We start from the raw sequence: 13,668 nt of genomic DNA on the forward strand, positions 1-13,668 counted from the left end.
AAGTGAAACTGTGTTCTCTGCAGCAAATTCGGGCCTAAGGTGAAGATTGCACAGCCACTTAACCTCCATCTCTTGACCTCGTGATCCGCCCGCCTCAGTTTCCCAAAGTGCTGGGATTACAGGTGTGAGCCACCGTGCCCGGCCCCTCCTTTTTTTTTTTTTTTTTTAAAGACAGGATCTCGTCCTGTCTCTCAGGCTGGAGTGCAGTGGTGTGATCACAGCTCACTGCAGCCTCAAACTCCTGGGCTCAAGTGATCCTCCAGCCTCAGCCTCCCAAGTAGTTGGGACTACAGGCGCACACCAGCCAGCTAATTTTCTATTTTTTGTAGAGATGAGGTCTCACTTTGTTACTCAGGCTGATCTTGAACTCTTGGCCTCAAGTGATCCTCACTCACAGCAGGTGCAGGTGATTGGGTGTGTTGAGGAGCTGCTGGTGGATTCTGGTTTGGGTAGGGGTGGGTCTAACTGAGATCCTAAAGGTCCCTTCCCCCACACTGCTGCTGGCAGGGAGCAGGCTGGAGGGCAGCTGTGGGGATCCATGCAGCAGCATCCAGGTGAGAGAAGCTGGGGCTTGGATTAGGGCGGTGGCAGCGTTGGAGGTGAGAGTGGTCAGATTTGGACTGACTTTGCATGTGGGGCTGCCAGGATTTCTTGATGGATTGGAAGTGGAGTGAGTGAAAGGGGAGGCCAGGGTGAGGCCGGCTGTCCTGCCCCGTGGTGGACGTAAACACCATGCATGGCTTCTGGTCCTTAGCAGCCCTCTGTCATCCAGTTTCCTTCCCCAGGTCCCCGAGTGTGGGCGGTGCAGGTGTCCGTGTGGCTGCAGGCAGCTCTGCCTCCAGGGCTCCTTCTGAATGCTGGGGCTGCAGAGGTCTACCCTACCAATAGACCAGACAGAGGCGCTGCTCCTGTATGCTGCAGGGGCAGAGGGGACCACAGGGCTGTGCCTCCAGCCAGGCATTATAGGGTGATGGGAGCAGGGGGTTTGTGGCTTCACCTCGGGAGGCCCGGGAGCCGTGACTGGGTGTTGTGTGGGGGTGGCCAGGGAGGGGCTCCCTGGAGTTGGCGTTCCTGCTTTAGCAGCTCTATGAAACCCTTTGCCAGGGAGTGTGCCCAGGGCCTTGGATTCTCTTCATCACCCCACAGTGCTGGCAGTAGCCTCTGGTGTGGGCCAACGCTGTGCCAGGGGCTGGTGTACAGAGGAGCGGAACACAGGGCCCCTTTTAAGGTCATCCCCAGGGGTGCCTGCATGGGTTGCTCTGAAATGCTTTGTCGGGGCCATCCTGGAGGAGAACGCTGAAGCCATGGGAACTGAGGAGGCATCTAGCTGAGCCTGGGTGGTCAGGGAGGGCTTCCTGGAGGTGGTGCAGGCACTGTGATATGAAGGTAGAGGGGTGAGGGGCACCTGGGGACAGGAGAAAGCCTGGCTTCTTTCAGAGTGGGGGCTTGGAGGAAGAGTGGGAAGTAAGGCTGGCAAGGCCAACTAGACCCTGAAAACGGAGGCCCTCCAGTCCTGGTCTGCGAGTGAGCAACAGGCAGCCTCAGGGCGTTCTGAGCAGAGGAGGCGCGGCCAGACTGTGAGGTTGAAGGGTCCCTCTGCAGCCCAGGTGTAGGGGTGGGCCTGGAGAGGACAAGGCGGCAGGTGGGAGGCCTGTGAGAGTGACAGGGCCGGGAAACTGAGGCGCAGAGTGGGGCGTGCTTGCCTGCAGTCACATAGCGACTGAGGAGGAAGAGCTGGGACGGGAGCCAGCTCCGTCCACCTCCAGGTCCTGCCTGGCGAGCTGCCCTCGCATACGGGGCACCACTGCACGCCCACACCACAAACTCGCCTCCTCTGCGCACGTCCTTTCCCAGGGCCCCTCGTGGGTCAAGCCGTGCGTCATTTTGTGCCATTGTCTTCAGTTATTGGAATTTAGAAACGTTGCAGAAATGCCTCTCTCTCCCCTCATGTATGGAGATTGTTGCAAAGCCAGTGCTGGTTTGGGGAAAGGTTATTTCCTTCCTCGAGGGTGGGGAGCCTGGCTTTCCTGAGAGGGGCTGTATTGTAGGCGGCCAGTGCGCCCCGCCCAGGTCTGTGTGCTGGTGAGGAAGTGGTGCCACCCACCTGCGCCGGGCCAGGGATGTGGAGGGGAGCACCCATGTGCTCAGGCAGACCCTGCCAGTCCCAGGTCTCACACCTTGTCGGGCTTCTGGTTGCTCATCTGTGAATCGGGGGCGCCCCCCTGGCTATGCTGACATTGTTGCCCAGGAAGAGCCTGAAACGGGAGGAGGGCTCTGAAGTGTGATGAGGCCCAGCTGGGCGCATGGGGAACACCGTGGGAGTTGAGCGTTGCCTGGGCCTGAGCCCCCGGAGCCTGCATCATGAGGGATTTGTCTCCTAGCCTTAGCTTCTCAATCTGGAAAATGGGCCTGGTGGTAGGGGCCCCCAGTAGGGTTGGTGTGAAGGCTGAAGGATGAATGGAGAGCCCCAGGCCCGCTCTGGGGAGGCGGACAGTGCTGCTGGCCGTAGCTGGTTCTTGAGTGTGGCTGAGTGCAGCCACCCATGTCTCCCGTGGCTTCTGTCTTCTGGCCACGGAGACACCATCATCTGTGTCGGGGCCAGCCCTTGGGCTTGTGATCGGGGTACCCCAGTGCTTGATAAGCCTCCCAGAGTTCTTCCCTCCTTAGCCTGGGACCCCCATCCTGGCCCTGAATTCCCAGCCCCAACCTTGGTCCCAAGTTGAGCTTTTAGATGATCCAGAAAGTTCTGTTCTTCTTAGAGTCTCCTCAAAATGAAAACACATCGTCAAAAAACATTGATGAGCACGCATGCGCGTGCCCACACACACGTTCTCTCTTTCTGTCTCTTGTCTGTCTCTGAAGATCTCGCTCATCACTGTGGTTTCTTAGATAACTTCCCTAGTCCTTGGAGCAGAGACACTCACTGTCCTCGTGGTGGTTGGTGTTGGCTGAACATCTCAATGTCCTCCCTCATCTCTGCTCCCCTGCATGGCTGTGGAAACAAATTAATTTCACCGTTTTGGCCCATGGGCATCCCAGGGGCCCTGATGGCTGTTGTCTGATTATGGGGCTGGTAGAGGCAGAGGGCTTATACGGGGACCTGTGCACTTTCTTGGGGAATAAGCCAGAGGGTGTCAGCTTCCTTTCTGACAGAGTGAGGATGAGTTTCACCACCGTGTTTTCGGCTGCATCCTCCTACCTCCTGTCCTTGACATCATACTTAATAACTTAATGTTATTTTAAAAAATCGCTTCCCTGTTTTGCTTATACTTACTTTTTTTTTTTTAAATACTGAATTTCACTCTGTCACCCAGGCTGGAGTGCAGTGGTGTGATTCCGGCTCACTGCAACCTCTGCCTCCCAGGCTCCAGTGATTTTCCTGCCTCAGCCTCCCGAGTAGCTGGGACTACAGGTGCGTGCCACCACACTGGGTTAATTTTGTACTTTTAGTAGAGATGGGGTTTCACCATGTTGGCCAGGCTGGTCTCAAACTCCTGACCTCAGGTGATCCACCCATCTTGGCCTCCCAAAGTGCTGGGATTACAGGCGTGAGCCACTGCACCTGGATGCTTATACTTACTTTTAAAGGAAACTTTTGATCACAACTGTAGACAGAAATCAGGATCACTTGTCCTAAACCAGCAATACCCATAAAAATAAATACAGCACTAAAAATACAGTGCTTAGCATCTTAGCCACCTTGTATGCCCTGCCACAGCCTTGAGCCCGAGTGAGTGTTCCCTGGTTTTTATTTATTTATTTTTATTTTTATTTATTTATTTATTTTTTGAGATGGAGTCTCGCTATGTTGCCCAGGCTGAAGTGCAGCGGCGCCATCTCGGCTCACTGCAAGCTCCGCCTCCCAGGTTCACACCATTCTCCTGCCTCAGCCTCCCGAGTAGCTGGGACTACAGGCGCCCGCCACCACGCCTGGCTAATTTTTTTGTATTTTTAGTAGAGACGGAGTTTCACCATGTTAGCCAGGGTGGTCTCGATCTCCTGACCTTGTGATCCACCCGCCTTGGCCTCTCAAAGTGCTGGGATTACAGGCGTGAGCCACTGTGCCCAGCACCCTGGTTTTTAAAAAGAATGGTTGGCAAGCTTCTGAGAGGTGTGGGAGGCACACCCGTGCTGCCCAGAGACGGTCTCCAGTAGCCAGATTGGTTCAGAGGGATTTGCGGGGACATTTCCTCACAAGATCACGGAGCGTTGGTGCTTGTCCCTGAAATCAGCTGTCCCTGCACAGTCATCTCTATCCCTGCCCAGAAAGTCCCCTGTGGTGGGGGCATCACATACCTCTCATCTCCTGGGGCTGCCTTGGCGTGTTTCGTGCTAGGATGGGGTTGATGGAGGAGGCCCCAGCCCTCTAGCAGGAATGTCTTCTCTGAGACCAAGTGTCTGGCTCTCAGGGAGTGGCCATGTCCTCTGTGCCCCCAGCTCCGTGCCCTAAGACTGTCCTGGTGGGTTCCGGCTGCTATAACAAATGTCACAGATGAGTGGGGGAGGAGATTGAAGATGGACATTTATTTCTCAGTTGTGGAGGCTGGAAGTCTAAGCCCTAGATTTCGTTCCTGGTGAGAGTTTTCTTCCCGGCATGCACATGGCTGCCTTCTTGCTGTGTCCTCACAAGGTTGGGGGTGGGAAGCGGCGGAGGGAGAGAGAGAGAAGGGAAGAGAGGGAGGGGGGGAGGGAGCGCTAGAGAGCTCTGGTCTTTCTTTCTGTAAGGACACTAATCCACACATGGGGGCTCCACCCATGTAACCTCATCTAAACCTCCTAATGGGGGGCCCCACCCCCTGATACCATCCCACTGGGGTCAGGGCTTTCACATAGGAATGTGGGGAGGACACAGATGTTCAGCCTGTAACAGACTGGTTTAATGAACTGCTGAGGATGGAAACACTGTAACACCAGCTGCCAGTCCCTGTGTGACCCCAAGGCAGGGTGTGGTGGGGAGGCCATGGCTTCCTGTGCATGGGATGGGAGGAGTGACCCCTCTTTGGCCCTAGACGTTGGGGTTCCCAGGGTCTGGTTGGGCATCAGCACATGACACTGTAGCCCACCTGTGACCTGGGCTTGGTCCCCCACAGTGACTTCGGAAGTTGGCCTGCCCATTGCTGGAAGCAGGGGCCCCTTTGCACAGGCTTCTCTGTGTCTGAGGCTATTCAGGAGACGTAGGGGCCCCACTACATCCTCATGGAAGGACTAGTGATCCGTCAGCCCTGGGTCAAGTTGCAGCCACCAGGACTCCCTCACGCCCCATCTTTCTTTTGTCTCTGCCTTTCTCTGTGAGCCTGGTTGATTCTCTCGAAATGATGCCCGCCACATGGCAGGAAATGTGCCCACCTTCAGAACTTGCTGTTTCTTCCCCTGCAGGTGGTCTGTGCTTTCTTTTATTTCCACTTCAAGAGCTCAGGGAGGAGCTGTGACCAGCCCAGCCTGGGAAGAACGTCTGCCCTGGGCCAGTCAGCTGTGGCTGGGGAGGGTCAGGGGGTCATGCGTTGATGTGGCCCCAGGCACATGTCTGGAGCCATTCCCTGAGCCTGGGGACTGAGCGAGGCAGCCTGCTGCCCTAGGAGGGGTCTAGTCTACTGCAGGGACACATAACCCCAGCAACTCAGACATTTTGGGGTTAAGTCAGCCATGAATACAAGAAGGTGGTTCTTTGTTTTCACAAATGTCAGGATAATTTTGGTTACAGGTGATAGAAAGTACAATTTCAGCAAAAAAGTCATGGAACTAAAAAAGTACAGGGTGTAGCTTCAGGCATGGCTGTATCCAGGGCCTCTGCAGATGCCATCAGGACCGGGTCTCCGTCTCTTGCTCTGCTGTTCTCCGTGTTCCATACTCCCAGGCAGGCTCTGCCGTGTGGTGGTCAGGTGCCCCAGCAGCTCCAGGCTCACCCTCGAGCTCAGAAGCTCTGGAGCAAGGCAGCCTCCTCCCAGGAGCATCAGCATGGGCCATGTGACTGGGTCGTGTGACTGCTCTGACCTGTCACTGTGGATGGGGCAGGGACTCCTCTCATTGGCCATCCAGCAGTCCACGTAGCCTGAAGTGTGAAGGGGGGTTCCCCAGAGGAAAAAGGCTGCAGTGATTAGACCCACTGTGCAGATGAAAGCATTGCTGCTCAGAGGGTCACATGCTCCGAGGTGCCCAGCAGCCTAGTGGCAGGGCTAGGTTCAAATTTGAGCTCCGATCTCTGGGAGTCCAGAGCTTGGTCCTGCTGGCTGTCTCCCTTGGCTTTGGCAGCAGGGGCTGACTGCCTTGGGGGCCTCCAAGGCTCTTGAGCCCAACGGTTATACCACAGACTGGGCCAGACCCTGCTGTTGGTTGTACACTGGCCGCCTCACTGGCAGCCCTGAGAAATTCCTAAATTTCAGGGCCGTGCAAATAAATTGGGCACGGCAAAGGCCTGAGGGAGTCGCAGAGAGACTGGGCTGCCCGCTCCCCTGGCTGCTGCCTCCTTCCAGATGCTGTGGTGGCCAAGGGAGCCTGGGTCTGCCGTAGGCCGGCCCCGCCTGCCTGTCTCCATCGCTGTCTGTCTCTGGCTGTCTGTCTGTCTCTGGCTGTCTGCTTGGCATTCGGTCTGTGCTTCTCTCCATCTCTCTGTCTTGGTCTCTTTCTGTCTCACTAATGGATCTCTTTCCTTGTCTCTGTCAGTCTCTGTGTCTCTCTCTGCCTGTCTTTTGCTGGCACCACTCCCCCCACCCCGCCACCCAAGTCTAGGATCTCAGCCCTTTGTGAGACTAAAAGGCGGACGCAGGAGTGAAAGTGCTTCTGTATGAAAGGTGGACACGTATCTTGGTTGTTTAGGTCACTTAGCCAGTGACTAGCCAGGTGACTTCAGGGAAGCCTTTTCTGTTTCTGAAGGCCCTTCTGGGATACTCACATTCATAATTCATCCCATCCTCTCTGCCAGCCCTGTGCTCGGGCCATACGGATTAATTAATCTACCCCTCTCCACTCACCCACCCATCCATATACCCACACACCCATCCATCCACCCACCCACCCACCCATCTGTTCACTCACCCACCCATCCACCCACCTACCTACTTTTTTAGCCACCCATCCATTCACTCGTCCATCCACCCATCCACCCACCCATCCATCCACCCACCCACCCACCCACCCACCCACCTACCTACCTACCCACCCATTCATCCATCTACCTACTTATCCCACCCTCAGGGCTTGGCTTTAAAGCATGGGGTGGGATTTGGGTGTTCAGGGTTCTAGGAGAGTTTCAGGAGAGAGGGCATCGCAGGTTGAGCTAATGATGAGAGAAAGATAAGGGGCTGGGAACTAAAGATAGTTTTCCAGTTTAGCAGGAGTTGGGTGTGTGGAGGACAACAGAGGGGGATGGGTTAGGAAAGCTAGGTGAGGTTAGTTGGTGAAGGGCTTTGAATGTCTCCGTTAGGAGTTTTTTCTTTATCCTTGGGCCACAGGACTTCAGCCAGGGGTCTGTGAGTGGACTCCAGGGAGTCTATGAAACTCCCTCACACAGCAGTTTTAGGTATGTGCTCATATGTCTGTTAAGGCTCTTGGTTGCAAGGGACAGAAAACCTGGTCCAAGTTAGGTTAATCAAAAGGGGTTCATGTCATCGTGAAGTTCAGTTTTTCAGTTAGCTTCAGGCACGGCTGGATCCAGGTGCCGGGCAGCTATCACTATGACCCTGTTTCTCTTTCTTGGATTTCTTGGCTTTTGTGTGTTTTATGAGCAGGTGCCAGCCTCTGACGGTCTCCACTTGATGACAAGATGGCTTCAGGTACCCTTGATGTTAAATCATCTTAGTCTAATACAGTAGGAAAGAGAGAAGCTGTTTGCCCAGTGTTTTACCTGAGGTGGGTCTTATAGTCTCTAATTGTCCTGGTGTCCATCTCTGAGTCAGGTGCTGTTGCAAGGGGAATGGGAAGTGCTGATTGGAGCTCCAGCAGGGTGATGGGGCCACAGAACGAAATCTAGGGGCTGTTCTTGGAAAGAGGCTGAATATGTGCCAGGTGGTCAGAAACCACCCAGTGTCGCTGCAGAGCTTGGTTCATTATGTGCTTTTTTTGGTGGAGCTGGGTGTGTATTATCCATAGCTTTTTGCACATTCTCCAGGGGGCCAGAGCTGATGGAGAACCATTCAGGGTTTGGAGCAGGGATGAGAGGTGATGAGCAGTCCCTGGAGGCAGGATCTCGGTCCAGGAGCAGACCATGTGGAGCATGCCTGGGGATTAGGACTCCCCCCGCCCCAGGCGGGGCATGGGTGTGCCTCCTTCTAGGGTCGGGTGGAGGGTGTGTGGAGCGCCAGGTGGGGAGGGCGGTGATCTCAGCCTTGGCCGTGGGCAGCCTCATTTCTCATCGCTCCCACCCTGGGAGTGTTTCCTCTTTGCAGAGGAGTAACTTGTGGGGAAGGAAAATACCAGCTCCCTTCAATGCCAAAAGCAACATTTTCTTTTCTCAAAGGTTGATTAAAAGTCACGGACATTAATCTTTGTAATTTTTCACCTGCTTATGTTGGTAATGAGATTAGTGATTGTGTATGTAGGGTCAGCTCTTACCTAAAATTTAGGGAGCTTTTTATTCATTTCTTGTTTTTTCTTTTTTTTAGGGAGGAGAGGGAAGGGAGGGGAGAAAACCCTGGCTGTTCCACTTGAAAGATTATTTTTCCCAGGATTCTCATGAGCTCACCCTGTTGAAGGAAGGCCCAGTGACCAGTAAGTGTGTGAGGAGCATGGGGCACCTGGTACCCTAAGCCCCACCTGCGGCCCACAGCTTGGTCTGTACTTCACGTGTAGGGCTTGCCCTGGACCTGCTGTCTCCCTCCTCCTCCTTGGGGTCTCACACCACCCACCTGTGTCATCAGCCTCACCTGTTCAACAGAAAGGACCACAGACCTCTCCTCATCCTCCTGGCCCGGTAGCCCTTTCCTCGCAGCCAAGCTTCTGGTCTTTTGCACATCGTGCTATTATTAAGACATTTGCCCACGAGGAAATGAAGGCAACGGTAGTTTTCAAGATTGAAGCCAACTTGATTACTTTGCTCTGATAATTTGTGAGTTTCGAATCATTTCCCTTCTTTCCGTTTCTCCTGCCAACACCTTCTCTGGCTTTTGTTTCCTTTTTCTGGATTACTGCAATGGTTCTTTTTTATTTTCTTTAAAAAGTCTCTCTTTCTCTCTCTGTCTTTTAGATATGGGGTTTTGCTCTGTCACCCAGGCTGGAGTGCAGTGGTGTGATTATAGCTCAATGCAGCCTCCAACTCCTGGGCTCCAGTAATCCTCCCGCCTCAGCCTCCCAAGTAGCTAGATACAGAGTCTCTTTGAAGGGAAAAAACAAACAAACATACAAAAGAGTACCTAAAAGTCGGTGTAGGGTGGTAGAGGAAATTCTTGGATCACCACCACCTGGGCAAAGCAAGAGGATACTGCCTGCCCCCATAGGTCCTCTGATTTCCCTTACTGGCCACTAGACTTTGGTGGTGACAACTCCTGCTTGACTTTCTAGTTCTGGTTCCTACATTTGCAGTCCCTAAATGATATAGCTTTAGATTTTACCAGGTTTTGTACTTTATGACTGGAATCTGTCCCAGATTTCTCGAAAGGGGTGTCTACAGTCTGTTCTTGAATTCCCAGTGTGCTGTGACCTAGTGGTGGCCCTGCCACCCTGTTGGGACAACATCCACTAAATGTACCAGATGTTTTGCTGAGGTCCCTGGGCCCCGGATTCAGTGACTGACTGATCGCCCTCTCCTTGGCATCTCTTCTTCCTTGATGTGTGTCCCCCCCCCGCCCCCCCCCCCCACCTCTATCATTTTTCTTTGTGCTGCTCACTTCCCAGCGACCACTCTCTTCCTCCTTCCCTGCATGCCGGCTGCAGTGTGTCAGGCTGGTTTCTGCTTCAGGGCCTTTGCACATACCGTTAGTGCTGCTTAGGATACCATTCCCCAGATCTTTGCATGGCCACCACATTTTTGCATGATATCACCAAGTAGGTTGCCTCCTAGGCCTCCTCGTCTGACCATTCTTGCCAAAGGAGCATGCAGTCTGTCTCTGTCACAACGCCCTTATCTCTTCCCCCCATCAGAACATTGGCTGCATGCGGGTAGGACTTTCTTTCATCTTGTTCGCTGCCATATCCCAGCACCTGCAGTGGGCTGGCCGGTAGCAACTGTTTGATGAATAGCTGCAAACTAAAGGACTCTAGCTCAACTTTCTCGGCCAGACAGACCTGTTCAAATCCCCACACCTTTTACTACTTATGTGGCCTTGGACAGATCATTTACTCTGTCTGGGCCTCAGTTTCCTCATTTGTAGGTATTCAATGGTTAGGGAAAATAAATATCCCTGGAAACTCACAGTCCAGTGATTGGCATTGTGTTGGCACTGAGGAAGTGATAGACACGAACTTGATTAACAGCTAAAATCCCTACTTGATGCTTTGTGCCAAGAACAAGTTTATTTTTCCCAGTGAACTAGATGACTTCCTCTTATCAGAGAAGGAGCACCGGGTCACCCTCTAATTTCCCTTTTGGCTTTGGCTGCCAGGAAGCATACTGCTAAGGGGAGGTCTCAGGAGCAGCCCTTATTTCCTGTCCATCTTCAGTGCAGTTCTTCTTCCCTTTCTTCTCCCTGTTCTTTGGTTATTTACGTTTGGCTCTACAGTGCACATGTGTGATTATTGTCTTTTATTTTGGTAAAATATACGTAACATGAAGTTTATTTTTTTATTTTTTATTTTTTTGTGATGGAGTCCTGCTGTGTCGCCCAGGCTGGAGTGCAGCGGAGCGATCTTGGCTCGCTGCAACCTCCACCTCCTGGGTTCAAGCAATTCTCGTGCCTCAGCCTCCCAAGTAGCTGGGATTATAGGTATATGCCACCACACCTGGCAAATTTTTGTATTTTTAATAGAGATGGCGTTTCACCATGTTGGCCAGGATGGCCTCTATCTCCTGACCTCGTGATCCACCCGCCTTGGCCTCCCGAAGTGCTGGTGTTGCAGGCCGCGCCCGGCTGCGATTTACCATTTTAACCTGCTTGAGTGCACAGCTCAGTGGCGTCATGGAAGTTCACGTTGTGCCACCATTACCACCATCTCTTTCCAGAACTTTTTCATTATCCTGAACAGAAACTCTGTCCCCATTAAGCAGGAACTCCTCCTGCTTCCCACCTCCAGTCCCTGCACCCACCATTCTAGTTTCTGTCTCTGAATTTGATGACTCTAGATATCTCATAGAAGTGGAATTACACAGGATTTGTCCTTTGGTGTCTGGCTTATTCACCTAGCACAGTGTCCTCAGGGTTCATCTGTGCTGCAGCGTGGGTCAGAATGCCCCTCCTTTCAAGGTTGATCATATTGCATTGTATGGAATATTTTGTTGATCCATCCATTGGTGGTCACTTGGGTTGATCCGTGTGACTCGAGTCTGTCATGAATAACACTGTAGTGAACTTGGATGCGCAAATATTATTTTTAAAAAATTACTTTCTGGGCCTCAGGTGGTCTCAGGCCCACTGATAAATTAAGGGTAGATTTTTGGACAGTTTCTAGGATCAGGCTGTCTTCCCTGCCTCTGCCTGGTGTGTGGCTGTGTGTCTTGCTCAGTAAACTCCATGGCCACTGTGGGTGCCCACCCAGGTCTCTCACCTGGAGGTGCACATGTCTCCCAGCGGCCACAGGTGCTGGCTGCTGATGACTCACACCTGTGCCTTCTCCAGCTGCCTGTCCTTTGCTGGCAGGTGTCACTTCCCCGTGAAGTGCCTCGGAGGTCACTCTCCATGGTCTTTGGCCAGTGACTGACATGCCTCTGAGTGGGATGCACCCGGGGTGCCCCCCACACTGCATGGCTTCTCGTGGGTCACTGGACTCCAGCTGAGATGCAGTCTTGCCCAGCTCCCCCTGGCTCTGCCTGCTTTCCTTTGCCCTTCTCCTGAGCATTCTCCCCTGACAGACCATGCCCTCAAGCGTCCCTGCCTCGGACTCTGCTTCTGGGGAGCCCCGTCTAAGACAGTGCGCAGCTCACATATCCCTCTGAGCACTGTGGGTCTTGCATTACTGTGGGCGTTGGGTTGGATTCTGATGCAGCTGACCTACTGAGGCCAACTACACCATGTGGCTAGGGGTGGTCTCCTTGGAAGAGGGTGAGAACTCCCAGCATCTATCACATATAGAAGGGGCAGGTCCTAACCCATGAAACCAAGCTATTCTGGAGGCGACCCTGGGGCGGGGTGGTTGGAGGGGCAGGAGCTCCCACCTCATGCAGGCCTCTCTCCTCCTGGTGTGGACAAGAGACGCTCAGGCCTTGGAGTGTTCAGGCTGGTAGAGATGACTCAGGAAGCCCAACGATGCCAATGGGAAGGGAGTGTGGATCCAGATTAGCCCAGGGAAGCCCTGTTGCTGGGCCCCACAGCTTCAGGGTCAAGTGTCCTGACATTAAATGTTATCATTTTAAACTAATTATCAATGAGTAATATTGGCAACTAATTTAAAAAGCACCATGTGGGCCCCACAAACACATCTGTGTGTGAACAGGCTGGGTGGCTGGTTTGTGCCTGCTCTCTGCTTGGACTTGGGCCCGGGGGCAGCTGTGTGGGCACAGCCAGCGGGCCAGGTGGTACTGATTATGGGTTTCTTTGTCACTGTCTTGTCTGTGAGTGTCTTGTGTGTTTATTTCCCTGCTGCCATCCCCAGCAGTCCCAGTTTGCAAGTCCCAGTGTTTCGATATAGCTGCTTATTATTTTTTAAAAGAGATCCCCTGCAAATATTTAAAAAATTTTAAAGCCATACCGGCGCCAACCTGAGACTTTGTTCTTATCTATAGTTGCCTCATCAAATGGAGGTTGCCCAGTTAAGTTGGAATTTCAGATAAGTGACAGATGTGTGCCAAATACTGTACAGGACATCCTTAAATGCTAGACAGTTCTCCATCATTTCTCTGAGATGCCTGTGCACATCCCAGATCTGTATTTGCTGGATCTCATCAGAGCCAGAAGGGTCAGAACTGGAGGTGGGAAGACCTTTCCTTCCTGATCCAGTGTCATATCCTGTGGCCTGTGTGCTCACTAAGGTGGGACCCCCCCCCTTTCCATAGTGGCAGCACTGGGGATGTCCCCCCAGGTGGCGTTGACCTTCCAGTGTCCTTGCCAGCCCAGAGAGGTTTCATCTGGGGCCTGCTGTGGATGAATGTGAAGGTTAATTTATCAAAGGAGGCGGTGTCGCTTTACTATAGGATGTGTGTTTGTTTTTGTGGTAGGTTGGGGCCCAGCCCTATCAGGACAGCAGAGCGAGGAGCTTGTGGCCAGGTGAGAGAGGCAGCTGGGGCCTGAGCCACATCCTGAGGCACTTCTGACTCTGATGTGCCGGAGCCCTCCCTCCCCATCCTGCCTGCCCCAGGTGCCTTGTGAGGAGTGGGCAGGTCTCTAGGAGGCTCACACTGCGTGCTGAGTCACCTGTCCCTGCTGGACACTCCCTGGGGAGACCCTGGCTGAATGTCTCCCCGCCCCCACATTGCCCTGTGCACGTTCAAGTGATGGCCCTGAGTACATAACCCCAGGTGTGAACCCTGCTGCCACTTTAGAATACCCTGGTCCCCCCACCCACAGCAGGGATTTGATCAACAAAGACCAAAGCTGTGATAGCCCCACCCGCCGCTGGTCCTGTCTGGAGCCTGCTCTTGTGTCTCCA

At 53.4% G+C, this 13,668-nt stretch overlaps 1 protein-coding gene across 4 annotated transcripts in view; it reads left to right on the forward strand.

Moving 5' to 3' along the window:
- FBLN2 (fibulin 2) overlaps nucleotides 1–13,668 on the forward strand; it is an 89,151-nt gene that overhangs the window by 2,628 nt on the left and 72,855 nt on the right. For 2 of the 4 annotated variants that reach the window (XM_055381064.2, XM_055381061.2), the window contains exon 2: nucleotides 8,598–8,703. The exons of the other annotated variants lie outside the window; for them this stretch is intronic. The gene's annotated coding sequence lies outside the window, so the exon portion shown is untranslated. The remainder of the gene's footprint in view (nucleotides 1–8,597; nucleotides 8,704–13,668) is intronic. 4 annotated transcript variants of the gene reach the window in all.

Source organism: Gorilla gorilla, chromosome 2 (genome assembly GCF_029281585.2).
Source record: "Gorilla gorilla gorilla isolate KB3781 chromosome 2, NHGRI_mGorGor1-v2.1_pri, whole genome shotgun sequence".
Lineage (NCBI taxonomy): Eukaryota > Metazoa > Chordata > Mammalia > Primates > Hominidae > Gorilla > Gorilla gorilla.